This window comes from Lissotriton vulgaris, chromosome 2_1 (assembly GCF_964263255.1).
Source record: "Lissotriton vulgaris chromosome 2_1, aLisVul1.2, whole genome shotgun sequence".
Classification (NCBI taxonomy): domain Eukaryota; kingdom Metazoa; phylum Chordata; class Amphibia; order Caudata; family Salamandridae; genus Lissotriton; species Lissotriton vulgaris.
The window spans coordinates 954,630,756-954,649,531 of NC_141687.1; the positions used below are offsets into that span (position 1 = coordinate 954,630,756).

An 18,776-nucleotide genomic window follows, 5' to 3' on the forward strand; every position below is an offset into this window, starting at 1 on the left:
TGAGACCTTGACCGACGTTCTTTTGGGCACTTGGTCCAGGCTCGCTACGGGTTCGCCCGTAGATAGGAACGTGGCCAGAAACCACCGCCCGGCCCTGTGGCGACCCATGTTTCCTGTCCACCCACCCCACCCCCGAGAGTCTGGTCATTCAGGCCTCCAATTCCCAGACCGCATTCCCGTCGGCTCCGCCGGACTGGGAATACAAGAGGTACGAGCAGTACGGAAAAAAGATCTTCTCCTCCCTTAGTCTGGGACTGCGGTCTTCCAACACCGCATGCCTCTTGGGCCGCTACACCCACTCTCTGTGGGAGACGGTTGCGGAAGTGCTGCCAGAGTGTCCGTTGGAGGTACGGGCCAAACTCAGCCAAGCCCTTGTGGAGGGTCGGGATGCAGCCAAATATTCCATCCGGTGTGGGCTGGATACCACCGACTCACTAGGTCGAGCGATGGCAACGACGGTGGCGGTTAAACTCCCACGCCTGGTTGAGGTCCGCCAACTTTTCGGCAGATGTCCAAAACACTCTGAGGGACATGCCATTCGATGGCCGTCGCCTTTTTGGCGACAAGGCAGACGACGCGCTTGAGCGCTTTAAGCACTCCAGGGCTACGGCCAAGTCCTTGGGCCTCTCGGCCCCGCGTCAGCAAACAGGTGCCTTTCACTCCTTTCGTGGCCAAGGAAGGGGCGCCCCCACACGTGCCGCAAGCCACACGCCGCAAACTAACATCCAGCACGGTGGCGGCCGTGGAAATCGCCGTGGAGGCGGTCGGGGACAACAACGAGGCCAGTCCACACCTTCCCCCGCAGCATCCGCCTCTAAACCCTCCTAGTCCGTGCTTCTCGGCCCATGTGACGCCAGTGGGGGGCAGGGTTCGCCATCACCACTCTCACTGGCGCACTGTCACTTCGGACAGGTGGGTGCTGCAGATCGTCCGGAGGGGCTACTCACTCCCCTTCGAGACGACCCCTCAAGCCATGCCACCGCAACACCACCGCGTATCGGGGGATCACTTGTGGCTTCTGCAGGAGGAAGTTTCGGCCCTCTTGGCCAAGGGGGCCATCAAGCGCGTTCCTGGGCCAGAAGTAGGACGTGGTTTCTACTCCCACTACTTTCTGGTACCCAAGAAGGGCAAATGGGGCCTAAGCCCTATCTTGGACCTACGGAACGTCAACGGCTTCCTCCGGAAGGAGAATTTCAAGATGCTGACTCTGGCTCAGGTCTTAGCTGCCCTGGACCCAGGAGACTGGATGGTAGCGTTGGACTTGCAGGACGCTTATTTCCGCATCACCGTTGTAGGAGAGTAGGGTCTGCAATCCTATGGTCACCCCCGATTTTTGCTTTGTGCTTCACTGGTTTACGACTTTCCCTGGCTGTGGGCCTGCTAATCAGACCCACAGCCTAGCTGTTCTCTCTCTAAATTGACAAGCATGTACCTTAGGTGCATTTACCAATTGGTACTGGGCCACCTTATCAGTTCTTGTACAGTGTACTATATGTACCCAGGGCATAGGTGTACCCAGGGCCTACCAGGGGCCGAAGCATGTATTATGCCACCCCTGGCTGGCCATCTAAACAGACACAACTGGCTGCACGACAGCTGGGGCAAGGTGGTGTAATCACCCTTTGCTTTAGATATAGTTCCCTATATCTAAACCTAAAATGGACACATATATTCCTATCAGTCACTCCTATGGCAGGCCTTATCAATCCTGAAGGCAGAGTGCTTGGAATTATGTGAGATGGTGCTTTGGCATGAGCTGAGCCCGTTTGCAGCTTGCGGAACCAAGTCCTAATAGCTGTTCCATGATAACGCTATACCATATACTCTTAAGTGCATTATGAACCTTGCGGTCAAATGCTAACTTTGGCATAGCATTATCAAAATAAGTAAGGTGTCATACGAATTGGAGTACTACCCCCTCACCAATTCTGGCGACGGGGGTAGCATTCCACCCTTCTAGAGGGACACGACATGTATGTAACTGTGAACCCCGGTTAAAGTTAACTCGAGCCTCAGCATCACAAAATGGATGCTGCCACCACAGACACAAGTCTGACCTCCTGCTGCTTGGAGTCCTTCCAGCGAGGGAGGCTTGGACAAAGCCTTTCCTGCCTTGGGAGGTGCTAGCACCACCCCAGACAGGATTTTGTGTATTAGGTAGGACAGGGCTGAAAGGAATGAGACATGCCTGGGGCACACAAGGTGTCCCTGTGCATACTCCGGTCTAAACCAGTTCCTGGGGCACTCCAGCCCCAGAGCTGGCGCAAGACCGGACAAAGGATAGGGGGTGTAACCACCCCCCTTCCTGGTCCCACCCAGGGGAGGGACCTAGTCGTAGTGCAGTCCCCTTTAGCTGAATAAAGGTAGGAGCTGGTCCCATTCCAAATCAGATTAATCTTGACAACTTCCACGAAGGACTCTTGACCTTCGCCCTCCTGAATATCAGAAGACTGAAGAATCTCCCCTATGGTCAGGGAGTGACCATCCTGCTTCGCAGGCACCATCAAGCTCCTGTGCGGTTTGCTGCAAGTCCTTCCTTCCTGGAACCAGACGACCCAGCTCGAAGAGACCCGGACCTCCAGACTCCTCTGACCTCTACCTACATCCACAGCACTGCTGGGACCCGTGGGTGCGACGAGCAACTTGGAGACGGCCATCTTGAAGAAACCTGCACAGCGCTTCCAGCACGACCGCCGAGGGATCCTCGAGTGAGTGCACTGGGGTCTGAGAAGCCCCACACCGACGCAGCACCTGCATCAAAGACCAGCCCCCCAGCATCCACGTGACCTGCGTGGGGCCCTTTTGCCTGGTTGCTGCTTTTCCTGTTGTCTGGTCACTTGCCGGCTGGCTAGTGACCTCTGAGACGACGACCCGAAGATTTCACCTCTGCTAGTCTGGTCCCCCAGACTGGCCCTTGCTTCCTTGTAAAAGAGAAGCACCCCGGACCCTCCTGGTCCGCACCAGACGCCATCTTTGTTCCACCGCGTGGCTTGCACTTGCCAAGACCTGTTGACCAGATCGACGATCCAACACCGCCAGCAGCAGCAGACTACGTGGGACAGCTCGTGCCTCCAGCCTGGTCGTAAAGAACAGCTCCTGGTCCGCGCAGCTACAGAGAGAAGCGTCCCTTCTTCCACCTGATCGCGGCGACAGTATCTGGTTCCCTCCTGGTTCCAGCACCGTCACTGGCTAGTGACCGAGACTCTGTCCCCTTCCCTTTCAGGACTTCTTCTTCCTAGTTCCATCCTTGGAACCACCGGACTCCTCCATCTGGCCGCCTGCCAGCAACTACTTGTTTCAGGCTTCATCAGGATCAACGCAGCAAACCCGACACCACTTCAGCCCTATGCACCAGCAGCCTGTGGGTTAGGTAACTAAAGCTTCTAGGTGCTGAAGTCAGTGTTCACTATCCTAGTGTCCAGGTCCACTGTTGTTTTTCCTCCAACCAGCCGGGTTCGTCCGGAATCCGTAACTCTTTAAATTGTAGCATCCATAGACGTTGGTACGCATCTCGCGTGAGAGTTTCCACTCTGCACGTGAGTCCTGTGGGCCTCCTGCTCCTTACTTACCTAGTTGGTAGCGTAGTCCCAGCGATCCTCCAGCCTCTGGATCTCTTTACAGTATTTCCTTTCCTCGCATTCCATTGTTTCAAGTATATGGTTTGTCGTGCCCCTAGGGCACCATTGTAAATCGTGCCACTTAAACGTATTTCTTTCTTAGTATTGTCATGTGCTTAGCCCTCTGACCTCATAAAGAGTTCAGAGGTGTATGTTAGTTAATAAATACTTGTTTATTTTCATAACAACCTGTGTGGTGTCCTTTCACTTGGTATTCAAGGGGTTATATGTGGTAAAACAGCTGGCTTCACATGCCAAAAGAGTTTAGCCTAAGACTGCTTTGTCCATGCTACCATTAGGATAGCTGGTCTAAAAGGTTGACTTACAATCAATCACCATAAGGGTTGTTTGGACTGATACAAGGTGATCACTAGAACTAGTGAGCATCATAGATCAGGCCAACTTCTCACACCCGCCCTGCCGGCCCACCGGCGTTACCTGCGGTTCACGGTAGGCCACGAGCACTTTCAGTTTACCGTGCTCCCCTTCGGCCTTACCAGCGCCCCACGGGTGTTCACAAAGGTGATGGCGGTGGTCCCGGCTCATCTGCGCAGGTTAGGGGTTTCAGTCTTCTCCTACCTCAACGACTGGTTGTTGAAGGCGGGCTTGCCCCAGACAGTCATCAACCACCTCCAGAACACGGCAGACCTCTTGCACCAGCTGGGGTTCTCCATCAATGTGCCGAAGTCACACCTGTGCCCCTCCCAGAAGCTCCTTTTCATCGGAGCGATTCTCGACTGGGCGCAGTTTCGGGTTTACCCCCCGAACAGCGGGTTCGGGATATACAGGCTCTGATTCCAATCCTCCAGCCTTTATCCCGAGTTACGGTCAGGTTGACGCTGCGGCTTCTGGGGCTGATGGCTTCCTGCATCCTTCTGGTGCATCACGCCCGGTGGCGGATGCGGGCTCTGCAGTGGGACCTGAAGTTTCAGTGGGCCCAGCATCAGGGCAACCTGTCTGACCATGTCCTGATCTCGGAGGGCACTGCGAGACCGCTACAGTGGTGGCTCACGGACCGCGATTGGGTCAGCAGCAGATCCCTCTCCCTTCCCCAACCGGAGCACGTAGTTGTGACGGACGCGTCCCTCCAGGGCTGGGGAGGCCACATGGGAGAAGCGGAGATCAGAGGCCTCTGGTCTCCGGCGGAGTCCCGGCTCCATATCAACCTTTTGGAGCTGCGGGCGATTCGTCTAGCACTGAAGGCATTCCTCCCCTCTGTCCGGGGGAGTGTAGTGCAGGTGTTCACGGACAACACCACCGCCATGTGGTACTGCAACAAACAGGGCGGGGTGGGGTCGCGGACCCTCTGCCAGGAGGCTCTGCGCCTCTGGCAATGGCTGGAACATCAGGGCCTGACTTTGGTGGTTCAACACCTGGCAGGTTCTCTGAACGCCAGGGCGGACGAACTCAGCCGCCGGTGCATGATGGATCACGAATGACGTCTGAACTCGGACGTGGCGCAAGGTCTCTTTCTGCAGTGGGGAGAGCCTTGGTTAGATCTATTCGCCACCGTAGAGAACGCGCAATGTCATCAGTTCTGCGCGTTGGAATTTCCAAGGCGGCACGCGCTCGGAGATGCTTTTCGTCGCGAGTGGATTTGCGGTCTGTTGTACGCCTTTCCGCCTATACCCACACAAATGAGGTATCATTTTACTCGGGAGATCAAGGGGAACGCTGGGCGGTAGGACATTTGTGCCGGCACAGAGATCCCATGCAAAAATGTATGAAAGTGTTTTTTTAACCAAATTTTAAGGTTTGCAGGGAATTCTGGGTAGGATAACCTTGGGGGACCCACGCATGCCATACCTCGCTGGACTCCCCTAGGTGTGTAGTTTCAAGAAATGTGTGGGTTAGGTAAGTTTCCCTAGATGACCACCGAGCCCCGGGCCAAAAACACATGGGAACCCCCTTTCAAAAACAGGTTGGTTAGTGTTTGGTTATTTTGATGTCGCCTCCTTAGGTTTGGGGCCCTTGCCTGTCACGGGTCCTTGAGCCACCCACGCAAGTGAGGTACCATTTTTATCGGGAGACCTGGGGGAACACTGGGTGGGAGGAAATTTGTGTGAGCCCAGTGGTGCCACGCATTCCCACACAAAAATGTGTGAAAAAAAGATTTTTTTCAGAAAAAAGAGGTTTGCAAGGGATTCTGGGTAAGAGAACGTTGGGGGATCCACGCAAGCCATAGCTCCTTAAAAAGCCCCCGGGTGTCTACTTTGTAGAAATGTTTGGGTTTGGTAGGTTTCCCTAGATGGCCGTCTAGCACGGGGCCAAAAAACCCAGGTAACCCCCCTTGCAAAAGCCTGGTGGTTTTCACATAGGCAAGCCTATGTCAAATTGGGGGGTAATGCCCCCATCTACCCCCAGGGGGGTCATAAAGTCCACTAGACACCAGGGAGATTTTGGGGCAAATTTTGATTGTGGGGTCTGCCCAAGACGGGCATGCCAATGCCCCCACCCTAATAAAAATTTGCCTAACAAAATCCCTGGTGTCTAGTGGGCTTTTTGCCCCCCCAGGGGGGGCAGATTGGAGGCTACTGCCCCATCAGCCCCCAGGGGGGGCAGGAAGGCTGTTATTTTTGTGGGGGATGGGTGGCTTTTTACCCCTCCACTGCGGGGCAGATTGGGGGGTTATGCCCCCAGGGGGATCAGAAAGTCCACTAGACGCCAGAGAATTTTTTTGGGCAAATTTTAATTAGGGTGGAGTCTGCCCAAAACGGGCATGCCAATGCCCCCAACTTAATAAAAATTCGCCCAAAAAAATCCCTGGTGTCTAGTGGGCTTTTTGCCCCCCTGGGGGTGCAGATTGGGGGCTCCTGCCCCATCTGCCCCCTAGGGGGGGGCAGGAAGGCTGTAATTGTTGCGGGGAGGGGGTGGGGGCATGGGCATGCCCGTTTTGGGCAGCCACACACTATTTCATATTTGCCCCCTGAAAAAATCCCTGGCGTCTAGTGGGATTTTTGCCCCCCCTGGCGGGGCAGATTGGGGGCTAATGCCCCCAACTGCCCCCCAGGGCGGGCAGAAAGTCCACTAGACGCAAGGGAGATTTTAGGGCAAATTTTGATTAGTGTGGGGTCTGCCCAAGACGGGCATGCCAATGCCCCCACCCTAATAAAAATTTGCCTAACAAAATCCCTGGTGTCTAGTGGGCTTTTTGCCCCTCCAGGGGGGGGCAGATTGGAGGCTACTGCCCCATCAGCCCCCAGTTGGGGCAGGAAGGCTGTTATTTTTGTGGGGGAGGGGGTGGGGGCCTAGGCATGCCCATTTTGGGCAGCCCATCCAAATTCAAATTCGCCCGCAAAAAAATCCCTGGCGTCTAGTGAGCTTTTTGCCCCCCCCCCCCGGCGGGGCAGATTGGGAGGTAATGCCCCCATATGCCCCCCAGGGGAGTCAGAAAGTCCACTAGACGCCAGGGAGTTTTTTGGGCAAATTTTAATTCGGGTGGAGTCTGCCTAAAACGGGCTTGCCAATGCCCCCAACTTAATAAAAATTTGCCAAATAAAATCCCTGGTGTCTAGTGGGCTTTTTGCCCCCCTGGGGGTGCAGATTGGGGTCTACTGCCCCATCTGCCCCCCAGGGGGGGCAGGAAGGCTGTAATTGTTGTGGGGAGGGGGTGGGGGCATGGGCATGCCCGTTTTGGGCAGCCACACACTATTTCATATTTGCCCCCTCAAAAAATCCCTGGTGTCTAGTGGGCTTTTTGCTCCCCTGGCGGGGCAGATTGGGGGCTAATGCCCCATCTGCCCCCCAGGGGGGCAGGAAGGCTGTAATTGTTGCGGGGAGGGGATGGGGGGCATTGGCTTGCCCGTTTCGGGCAGCCTCCACCCTAAAAAAAGTGCACACAAAAAAATCCCTGGTGCATAGTGGGCTTTCTGCCCCCCGGGGGGGCAAATTGGGGGCTACTGCTCCCATTTGCCCCCCGGGGGGGCAGAAAGGCTGTAATGGTGCCAGGGGGGTGGGGGCATTGGCGCACCCATTTCGGGCAGCCCCCACCTTAAAACAAGCATTTGCAATGCAATAGGTCTTGCATTAGGAAAGTTTGAGCTATTGGTATTGTAAATGACAAATTTGTTATTTATGTGTCTGTTTTGAAAATAGCGAAATTAATACCTTTGTCATTTACAATGCCAATAGTTTTAACTTTCGCAAATGTGACACCTATAGCATTTGTAATGCAATATGTATTGTATTTATGTGACTTAGATGTATTGATATTACAAATAACAATGGCTTTTAATTTTTATAATAATTACCTAAATAAAGTTATTGTAATTTATAATGGCAATAGCTTAAACTTTTGTAAATAACTTTTGTGAAGATTATGTTCAGTCTATTTTATTGTGACTAAAATCCAAGAACAGAAGTGAAATATTAACATATTTTTGTGACATTTGTAATAAAGCTTGAAACATTGAGAGAACATATTTGAACCGGTTGTTGTTGAATGGTTGCACAGATTGATGCTGTGGTGGCGCTGAGTGATGTTGTGGTGGCGATGAGTGATGCTCAGTGATGCTGTGGTAGCGTATAGTGATGTTGTGGTGCCCCTGAGTGATGCTGTGGTGGTGCTGAGTGATGCTGTGGTGATGCGATAGATAGATAGATAGAGTGAGGGCGATAGATAGATAGATAGAGTGAGGGCGATCGATAGATATATAGATAGTGATGGCAATAGAGTGAGTGCGATAGATAGTGAGTGCGATAGATAGAGTGAGGGCGATAGATAGATAGATAGACAGAGTGAGAGCGATAGATAGATATAGAGTGAGGGCAATAGATAGATATAGAGTGAGGGCAATAGATAGATAGAGTGAGGGCGATAGATAGATAGATAGAGTGAGGGCGATAGATAGAGTGAGGGCGATAGGTAGAGTGAGGGCGATAGATAGAGTGAGGGCGATAGATAGAGTGTGGGTGATAGATAGTGAGGGCGATAGATAGTGAGGGCGATAGATAGTGAGGGCGATAGATAGTGAGGGCGATAGATAGTGAGGGCGATAGATAGTGAGGGCGATAGATAGAGTGAGGGCAATAGATAGAGTGAGGGCAATAGATAGATAGTGATAGATAGATAGATAGATAGATAGATTGATAGATAGATAGATAGATTGATAGATTGATAGATTGATAGATTGATAGATAGATAGATAGATAGATAGAGTGAGGGCGATAGATAGATAGAGTGAGGGCGATAGATAGAGTGAGGGCGATAGATAGAGTGAGGGCGATAGATAGAGTGAGGGCGATAGATAGAGTGAGGGCGATAGATAGAGTGAGGGCGATAGATAGAGTGAGGGCGATAGATAGAGTGAGGGCGATAGATAGAGTGAGGGCGATAGATAGAGTGAGGGCGATAGATAGAGTGAGGGCGATAGATAGATAGAGTGAAGGCGATAGATAGATAGAGTGAAGGCGATAGATAGATAGAGTGAAGGCGATAGATAGATAGAGTGAAGGCGATAGATAGATAGAGTGAAGGCGATAGATAGATAGAGTGAAGGCGATAGATAGATAGAGTGAAGGCGATAGATAGATAGAGTGAAGGCGATAGATAGAGTGAAGGCGATAGATAGAGTTAGGGCAATAGATAGAGTGAGGGCAAAAGATAGATAGATAGTGATAGATAGATAGATAGAGTGAGGGTGAATAGATAGATAGAGTGAGGGCGATAGAGTGAGGGCGATAGAGTGAGGGCGATAGAGTGAGGGCGATAGAGTGAGGGCGATAGAGTGAGGGCGATAGAGTGAGGGCGATAGAGTGAGGGCGATAGAGTGAGGGCGATAGAGTGAGGGCGATAGAGTGAGGGCGATAGAGTGAGGGCGATAGAGTGAGGGCGATAGAGTGAGGGCAATAAATAGATAGATAGATAGATAGATAGATAGTGATAGAAAGATAGAGTGAGGGTGATAGATAGATAGATAGATAGATAGATAGATAGATAGATAGATAGATAGATAGATAGATAGATAGATAGATAGATAGATAGATAGATTGGGCGTTACCATGGTGACAAGGTTTCAAAATACTGCAAGAAAAAGAAAGGAATGCACTTGCACCATATGATACCACACTACAGCCATGAACTAACGGAGTGAGGGCAATAGATAGATGGAGTGAGGGCTATAGATAGATGGAGTGAGGGCTATAGATAGATGGAGTGAGGGCTATAGATAGATGGAGTGAGGGCATTAGATAGATGGAGTGAGGGCAATAGATAGATGGAGTGAGGGCAATAGATAGATGGAGTGAGGGCGATAGACAGATGGAGTGAGGGCGATAGACAGATGGAGTGAGGGCGATAGACAGATGGAGTGAGGGCGATAGACAGATGGAGTGAGGGCGATAGACAGATGGAGTGAGGGCGATAGACAGATGGAGTGAGGGCGATAGATAGAGTGAGGGCGATAGACAGATAGTCAGGGCGATAGACAGATAGTCAGGGCGATAGACAGATAGAGTGAGGGCGATAGATAGAGTTAGGGCGATACAGTGCCGTGTCAAGGGTATTTGGGGACTACATCAGCAATACCTAATTGGGGAAGAGACAGGAGAACCGGAAGGTGGGAACAACTGAGTCAGACCACTAAGGCAAAGTACCTGATACACTGTGCCAACTGCTTTTCATGATTGAGGTCCTTAACTCAAGTCTCACGGTACTGCCCCCAACCGTACTGCTTGTTCTTCTAGCATTCAGATTGACTCCAGACCAATACAGTGTTCAATATGCCTAAAATGCATGCCATAATCAATGATTGAACGGAAGATGTTGTAAAGTGTCCAGACAATATATGATGGGGATGTCTTGCCTTGTTTGTTTTTGTAGGTTCCTTTATTTCATTTATACCTGAATATGCTGAATATGCTCTGTATAATGCAATAAACAAAATTTAAAAAAGGATACATTTCTGAATCTCAAAGTGGACATCATGAAATGTAATATAAGACATGGCATACTACAACCCATGTAGATCTGAAGTCACTTAAAATCACAAATCTATTATCTTTGAAGAACCAGTGCTCCTGATGAACTATTTACAAACAAACCAAGAAACAAAAGAAATAGGAATGAGCAAGAAAGGAGTGAGAAAAAAAGTGTCATTCGAGCAATAAAATCTTTATTCGGCATATAAACTAAAAGCCAAAAAAGCAAAATGACAACGATACAGTTGTGATATGCTAATGGCACATATGTGTAAAACAACTACAGCAAATAATAGCTTTCGTATACGAGTAAGAGGCTTCAGCTTGATCAAAGATAAAATAAAACAAGCTATATTAAAATAATTAAGAGCAATTAAAATAACCGCTAGAAAAACACCAATAAATACGTCCCAGGCACTTATGCTCATAATGGTTTGAGGGGGAGGGGATCCTCAGAGGTCCGATATGCGACTAAGCATCCATTAAACCTAATCACTATAACTTCCGAAGTGCAATGAACCAGGATGACGCACTATTACTCCTTAACAGGGTAAAAAATACAAAATTCCAAATTACATTCAAACTATGTTAACCCTGACTAGAAGTCAAGTTGCAACCTGAGCATTAACCCCCAATTGAAAAGAGTGAAACCAAAAAGATAACTTCACTTTCAAGCTGCTGTAAAAACGACAGTGCTTCTGCGCTGTGGCCAAAAACTAGATTTATGCAAGATGGGCTTGATAAATTGGCTCCTTCCATACGCATAAAAAGGGCAGAAGAACGTTAAGTGCAGGATAGTGCGAGTAGTAATGGTGTCACAAGGACATGGGCATAGAGTGCTGGCCCAATCGTTTCGTTTCGGGCATGAAAGGATATGATGAAACATGTTTAAACGAAACCCCACAAGGAAGAATCTTGTATGATGATCCTTCATTGTCAACAGAAAAGGATGAATTCGGGGAATAGACCTAAAGAACAGCAGAGCACCAGGACGCAAGAGTCAAGGCGCTCACTTCATCGGAGTCTCCTGCTCTGGGGTGTGCAGTTTAGTGAAGTGGGTGGTGGTCTGTCTGCCACATAATCCTGGAGGGAGGCATTAGCGCCACAAAACCATCCCGCCGGAGAAGGGACACCTTTGTGGGGGGGGTTGCAATCCACTTGTGGGTTTTTTTTAAACCATTTGTGGGGTTTGTCAATCCACCGTCTTCCACCGGATTTCAAAGTACATTTTTCAAATAATCTTTTTTTTTTTAATTTATCTGTCATGAGATCTTCGGGGGTGGAGTGGCGTGTTATTGTTTGGCATTTGTGGACAGCCGTGGTAGTTGTCACACACACACACACCTCTCCTCCCCCCAGCCTACCCCTCTCCCCCCCCCCCCCCCCCTCCCCCCCCACCAGACACCCTCACACCACCGTGTTGATATGCAAGTAGAGGAGAGAAGCACTGAAGTGAAGCTTTCCAAACTGGGCAAACTGGTTTTGACGGTCCCGGGGCAGGGCCAAGAAGGGAGGGGGCACTGGGGGTGGTAATGCAAATAAGTAAACCGATTTCAGGGAAAGAAAAGGGAGAAAAAAACGTGATTCAAAAACACTGTGGCTCTCTTGTGCGCACTGCATTTCGAATCCTTCCTTATATGCTATAAGACCTACATTCTTATTATTTACATCAGTCATTTTACAGTACACAACTTTAAACAGAAGAACTGTGAAAAGAAGGACCCAGTTACGCGTGCCATTTAAAATGAAGCTCTATGCTTAGAGATTAAGAAGAATACTGACGGATTGCACTATACACCCCAGTCCGCCCCTGACTGCAGCCCACAATTTTTTCAGCATAAAGTATGTAGACTTCCAAGCAAAAAAATAAAACGTCCTCCAAACGTTTAAGGTGTCTTGCCTAAAATGTGAATGGAAACCCTGGAGCAGATCCATATCCACCTGCCAATGCGGAAGCAGCTTCTTTCTGCACTTGGGTCAGCAAGGCATGCAGGGAACGAACTGTGTTTGTTTTTCTTGCTTTACCACTAGTCCACCCCTCTGTCCTCAGAGTGTGTCTAATGTGTGTAAAAGCATCGTGGTCGCATACGTTCCCCACACAGAACATACATAATGCATGCAAAAGCTGCAAAACACACGTGTAGGATCCGTAGTTCGCAGTGAGGAGCACTTCTGAGTGAATGAGTATGGGGACTTTGGTATTCAAGTTTGTTTTTTACATTAGTATAATTGTTTTTTGCGGCACTCGCGTGGAAATGCGAAGCGAGGTACACATCCTGTAAAAAATGCACACCAGTTACTAACATGACGCGGTTTCTGAAAAACTGCGGCAAAAACCTAATCACGTGATGCACGCACAAGCACAACGCTTGGGCGTTACCATGGTGACAAGGTTTCAAAATACTGCAAGAAAAAGAAAGGAATGCACCATATGCTACCACACTACAGCCATGAACTAACGCGCGCGAGACCAAACTACGCGAGCTCATTGCTGCAAAAAAGCAGGACACTCTGTGGCCTAAGGGACGCCAATAATTAGAATTAGATACAGAGAGACTGGGCTGTCAACTATGTGGTTGATGTTTTGGTGTCAGTGAAAAGAAACAGGATTGATAACTGAGTGAACGGCCATCTCAATGGATTCCATGTCATTAAGGACACCGTGCTTCAGGCCTTGGATTTCCTCTACGCCCGTCCGCGCCGTCCCGTCTACGCCCGGCCGCGCCTGGACCGCGCCCAGCGCCAGACCCCCTGCCCCTCGCGCTGCCCAGCCCTCCCGCATTACCTACGATGCCGCCACCCTCCTAGCCCTTAATCCCGGTCGCGCCCCCAACTGCGTCCAAGCCGCTCCTGGACACACCCATGGACCTTTCTCATGCTACTCCTGCAAATTCAGCGGCACCGACAACATCGCCGCTACGACCACACCACAGATTCCCGACCCCAACCACCTACAATGCATCTTGCTCAACACCCAATCGGTCCACAGGCACGCCATTGACCTATGGAATCTACTAGACACCATCTCTCCAGACGTCGCCTTCCTTACAGAAACATGGATGAACGCTTCCTCCGCCCCAGACATCACCATTGCCATCCCTGAAGACTACAAGATCACACGCAAGGACCGTACCGGCCACACAGGAGGAGGAATCGCTATCGTCCATAAGAAATCAATCCGCATCTCAACCAGCTCTGACACCAACCTCGCCAACTCTGAACACCTTCACTTCCAGATCCACATCGACCCCAAGACCACACTCAGAGGCACCCTCCTCTACAGACCACCAGGACCCCGCGCAAAATTCAGTGTAGACATCACGGACTTCATCACTCCACACGCGCTCCCCTCCAAAGATTACATCCGTTCGAGGCATGTGGGCTGCTGAATTCATATCTGTGCATAGTCCGCCACCTAGTGTTGGGTCCGGATGATTGCACATTGTTGTCCTGGAAGAGTCTTCGAAGTATCACGAGATAGGTGGCTCCTCCCCTGGACTACAGTGCGCATGGGCATCGCCTCCACCCCCAGATTGTTTTTTTCCGCCATTGGGTTCGGATGTGTTTCGGTTCCCTCTGTCGGAACCGATAGTTTCTGGGAGACCTCAACTTCCACCTTGAAAAGAACAACGACCGCAACACCACCACCCTCTTGGACAACCTCGCCAACCTCGGACTTAAACAACCAGTCACTTCCCCCACCCACATCGCAGGTCACACACTCAACCCCATCTTCACCTCCAGCAATCATGTCTCCTTCAGCCACACTACGGATCTCCTCTGGACTGACCACAGCTGCGTTCACTTCACCTACAACAAGCCAAAACCCACCAACCACCTCCAACCAACTCTGCAAAGAAACTGGAACAAAATCACCACCGACCAGATCTCCGCATCGCTCCTTCTAAACACCCCAGCCCACTCTTCTAACCCAAACCAAGCCGCCGCCAACCTCACCCTATGGTTATCCAACACCGCAGACACCTTAGCACCTCTGAAAAAACGTCAACGCAAACCTGGCAGCAAGAAGGCCTCATGGTTCAACGATGACCTTAAGAAGTCCAAGAAACTCTGCCGCTCCCTTGAAAAGGCCTGGAAAAAAGACCCAACCACCAGCACCAAGGACGCCTTCAAAAACGCCACCCGCACTCACCACCAACTAATCCGAAAGGCCAAGAAAACAGCATTCAAGGATCGACTTGACAACAACGCCCACAACAGCAAGGAACTTTTCAACATCATCAAGGAATTTTCCAATCCCTCGGCCAACTCCAACGACATCACCCCCTCTCAAGCCCTCTGCGACTCCCTAGCCTCATTCTTCGACAACAAGATTGCAGACATCCACAACAGCTTCGACAACCAACCCGGAGACCATCCCACCCAACCATTTGCTGAACATTCTCCCCCCGTGAACACCCTTAACAACTGGAACCCAATCTCCACTGAGGACACCATCCGCCTGATGAATTCCATCCACTCAGGATCCCCCACAGACCCTTGTCCTCACCACATCTTCAACAAAGCAGACTCCGTCATAGCACCGCACCTCCGAGACGTCATCAACTGCTCCTTCAACTCCGCCACCTTCCCGGAAGACTGGAAACACGCTGAACTCACCGCCCTTCTGAAAAAACCCACAGCGGACCCCACCGAACTCAAAAATTACCGCCCCATTTCGCTCCTTCCATTCCCGGCCAAAGTCATCGAGAAAGCTGTCAACAACCAGCTCGCCGCTTTCCTCGAAGCCAACAAATCCCTCGACTCCTCACAGTCCGGCTTCCGAGCTAAACACAGCACTGAGACCGCCCTCATCGCAGCAACAGACGACATTCGAACTCTACTGGACAATGGAAACACAGTCGCCCTCATCCTCCTCGACCTCTCTGCAGCATTCGACACAGTCTGCCACAGCACCCTTCTACAACGCCTCAATAACATCGGAATACAAGGAAAAGCACTTGAATGGATCACCTCGTTCCTCAAAGGAAGAACCCAGAGAGTCCGCCTTCCACCATTCAAGTCCTAGGCCACTGAAGTCATCTGTGGCGTACCACAAGGATCCTCACTCAGCCCCACCCTCTTCAACGTATACATGAGCCCCCTCGCGGCCATCGCCCGCCAACACAACCTCAACATCATCTCTTACGCGGATGACACTCAACTAATCCTTTCTCTCACCAATGACCCCAGCACTGCCAAAACTAACCTACACGAAGGAATGAAAGAAGTTGCCGAATGGATGAAACAAAGCCGCCTGAAACTGAACTCAGACAAAACAGAAGTCCTCATCTTAGGTACATCCCCCTCTGCATGGGACGACTCTTGGTGGCCGGAAGCCCTTGGAAAAGCACCCATCCCGACAGACCACGCACGGAACCTAGGCGTCATCCTGGACTCTTCACTCTCAATGAACAGACAAGTCAGCGCCGTATCCTCATCCTGCTTCAACATTCTTCGCATGCTCAAAAAAACATTTTGCTGGATCCCCACCGAAACCAGAAAAACAGTCACTCATGCTCTGGTCACGAGCCGACTGGACTACGGAAACACCCTCAACGCAGGTACTACCGCTAAACTCCAGAAGAAACTCCAACGAATCCAAAACGCCTCAGCCAGGATCATATTAGACATCCCGCGCAACGAACACATCTCTGGTCACCTGAAAGACCTCCACTGGCTACCTGTCAATAAGAGAATCACTTTCCGGCTGCTAACCCACGCACACAAATCACTCTACGACATCGGACCAGAATGCCTAAACTCACGACTGTCCTTCTACACCCCCTCCCGCCAACTACGTTCTTCCAGCCAAGCCCTCGCCACTGTACCTCGCATCAACAAGACCACCATGGGAGGCAGATCCTTCTCATACCTGGCTGCTAAAACATGGAACTCACTCCTTGCTTACCTTCGCCTTACCCAGAACCACCTAGCATTCAGAAAGCAACTTAAAACGTGGATATTTGACAAGTAATCCTCCTCCCCTTCCTTAGCGCCTTGAGACCCTCTGGGTATGTAGTGCGCTATATAAATGATCTGACTTGACTTGACTTGACTTACAAACCATTTTATCTGGTTTGATTGTCCCAGCTGCGTTCATTAAAACTACAACTACCAGAATGCATTAGGCTGTTAAACACTGACTACATGCATTGATACAGCGTAATATGGTAGCTTCAAGATCAAGCATGTTTACTACAGCTTTCTACGTTGTCTCGAATAGAACTCCTCCCTTCTGTCAAGTGCGTCTCATAGCGACAGGAACCGACCTCTCCCCTCAGGTGATCTCCCAGAGGCGCCAACCTCACCCGCTACCCACTGGGCGTCTCGTGACGCCTAGCGAAATTTACATCGTGTTTGTTAGGGTTGGAGCTCAATGGCATTTTACTGAATATCAGGCTCTGTTGCAGTTAAATCGAATGAGGAAGTGAGTGCCGTGGTTGGCCACACATGGCTTCCCAGATGAGCGAACTTGAGGAAGTCTTAGGAGCCTAGTGCCAAGAAGTATTCACTAACTCGCTTCGCTCGCAATAGTCACTGTTTGCCTAGAGCGTGTGGATGTTTTGCAGCGTTGGTGTTCCTACTTTCAGACACTCCGGAAACAAGGTTAAAAGTGTAATGTGTGTGGCAAGAAAAGGCAAATGATGCAGTACTGTATTATGCAGGCACATTGTTTAAAGGCACAGACCGGGAGGGGGTGGGCAGGCTGATTAGCTGCGGAGCGGATCTCTTTGAAGTAGCTCACGGCTTTGAGGCCGTGAAAATTAAAGCAATTAGGGGGGAGGTGGGAGGGAGGCTGATAGGCAGAAGGCTCGGGCAGATGTCAGATTAGAGGGAGGGGGTGGGCTGCCTGCAACTCGAGCGGCCATATGGAGAGGGAGGGGGGTGGGCTGCCTGCTGGGAGAAGCTTGTGTGAGGGAGACTGGGCTGCCTTTGATGATCGAATGCAAGCTTGTGCACGAGGAGCTTGTTTTCACGTGATTCACGTGAACTGTTGAAAATCCTCATCGTAAAAGTCAGCTTTGTGGATGGGTGGCAATAGGTCTCTCTGCGAGACCTAAAAAGTGCCCCCAAAAAATTCCCTGATGTATAGTGGGTTTTCTGCCTCCTCCCCCCCCCTTTCCAATGATACCTCTACCGTCTTTCTACGTGCTCAGGGGGCTGAGATAGCCCACTGAGCATGTAGAAAGTGAAACTGAAATGAGCCTAAAGGCTCATTATAGTTTTGGTTTGTGTTCAATGACGACAGTGCGACGTGCGCGCTGATCGTCATTGAACAGAAACCAGGGAGGGGGCCTCGGGAGCTGGGGAAGCTCTTCCCCAGCTCCCAAGGTCAGAGGGGTGAAAAGGAAATCCGTCTGCTGTCTGCAGCAGAGGGATTTCGTGCCCCTGGCCTCATGACTGATTGGTTCCGTCATCAGCACAGGAGCACCGATGCTCATGACGGAACTATTCCGTCATGAGCGTGGAAGGGGTTAAAACCTCCCACTCTACTTCTGGCCCTTCTCAGAGGTCTCCCTTAACCTCCTCTGGGTCTGCGCAGTCTCCTCAGACTTCTGCTCTCAGGACTCTAAGAAACCATCTACTAAAACAGTGAGTAAAAGCTGCTGAAAATCTCTGACTTTCCCTCCGTCGACGATTTCTGTCACTTCTTCTGCTCCTTCTTCGACCGAGACTATCTCAACTACTTCTATCACATCTTCTATTCTGTCGACCAGGATTACTATCTTGTCAAAAAAGACCATCGTCGACGAAGTCTTCTTCGACTAAGTCATCGACAAAAGTACCGTCAACTAAGCCTCCACGTCGACGAGAGATGTATCGTCAACGAAGACGCAGTTGCCTAGTACACCGTCGACGGCTGTCCCATCGACGAAGATCTCAAGTCCATCGACGATGAACCCGTTGAGGACGTCGAGCCCTTTGACGACACTAGCAAAGAGCCCGTCGACGACAAGACCATCGACGGAGAGCCCGTCGAAGACCATACCATCAATAATGGTTTTACCTGTTCCATCTACTGCTTTGGTTGTGGTTCCATCTCATTCGACGCCTGTTCCTTCTAGGAACTTTAAACTCAAAACATTTCAAAGACATGAGTATTGCAAAATTTCACCTCTTACTCCGTCGCATCTCCTGGAAACATATGCACAGGAAGAGGATGATGATTATGATGATGAGGAAGAAGAAGGCCCATTTGGTATAGCTCATCATCCTTCTGAGCTGCACATCAAATGT

General features: G+C 50.5%; 1 protein-coding gene across 2 annotated transcripts in view; it reads left to right on the forward strand.

Annotated features, from left to right (window-relative positions):
• KIAA0319L (KIAA0319 like) overlaps positions 1–18,776 on the forward strand; it is a 962,229-nt gene that overhangs the window by 726,339 nt on the left and 217,114 nt on the right. The gene's annotated exons all lie outside the window — the stretch shown is intronic.